Genomic DNA, 1373 nt, shown 5'->3' with positions numbered 1-1373 from the left:
AACATATAACATATTATAAATAACGAAAAAAAATGTTAACAATAATGATAGAAAAATATCGCATTTCCTTAATTATGAAAAGTTATTTACTTTCTCTGTACTAGAAACTATTCAGATATCTTATTTAATGGAAGATTTTTTTATACAACATCAGATCACTAATAGAGTCATACATCGTACGAAATTGGACCTCGGTAGCCTAGTAATAAGGCTACGGCATCGAAACCACATAGCTTCAAGTTCGAGACCCGATTCCACCAAAAACCCGTCATGTAAGCGGGCCTGATGCCCGTTGAATCCATCGGAGCCGAACGTCTTTTCGTTCTTGCGATGTGTTATGGAAGTTTGGAGAAGGGATTGTCATCTCAAGTTTCATCCTCGTCATCTGACCTCCGTTCAAAATTACGAGGTCCGTCCCAAAATATCCCTAGTGTTGCTTTAAAACTAGACGTTATTATAACTAAACTAAACATCGTTTGAAAGTAAGGATAAACTGATAGGCAACATATCTTAATAAACATATCCAGGCTTTATTTGTATTCAAACTACGTGTTAAAAACAATCTCTGAAAATCAAAAGCTAAGCTTACTGCGACTATCTGTGGGCTACGATTTGCCTTGTATCGTACATTTATGGACACTAGTTGCTAATGTATTACATTCAACGAGATATGTTTGCTGTATATATTTATTGGTAAATTCCATTCAGCCAAAAATATCTTGTATGGGCGTAAAACTGTAGCTTTCCTGTTATAATAAAATGAATAGATCATAGAAAACAACCTCCTGGAAAGAAATTTAAATTACAGCTTACCAATTTTGGAGGATAATATAAAATTCGAAACTGATAAAAATCGATGAAATGTGTCAGATCAAATACCATCCATAATTATCTTTCTATATTCTTGCTGCTCTTAAAACTCAAATTCCACATAGAAAATATATTAATCTGTTCAGTTTGCCATTGGACATCATCATTATACACATTCCAATTAATAAATTTCCTAATTATTCATTTTCGAATTTTCCTTCCCAAAATATTTTGAACTCCCCATTTTCAATTTCATTAAAATCATCAAATAATTATTTTTTGAGTTTCTGTTTATTCTATTCACTATTAATTAATGTAAATTAGCATTGCCTTTGTTTCAGACAGCATCTTTTAATGGAAAATGGGGACAAAAGCTCGGATACGAAGGAGGTTTAAGTAAAATGACAATTTTAAATTATGAAACATGCTTATCATATATAACATATTTTTCTTTATTGCGGTATTATTTCTTATATCTAATAGAACAATGCTCAAATGAATGTAAAATATTTGTGAAAGAATATTTGTTAATCATACGTCTGGGAACATAAATAAGTAAATAA

The sequence above is a fragment of the Argiope bruennichi genome, chromosome 2, assembly GCF_947563725.1.
Source record: "Argiope bruennichi chromosome 2, qqArgBrue1.1, whole genome shotgun sequence".
Lineage (NCBI taxonomy): Eukaryota > Metazoa > Arthropoda > Arachnida > Araneae > Araneidae > Argiope > Argiope bruennichi.
This window is presented reverse-complemented; position numbering follows the sequence as displayed.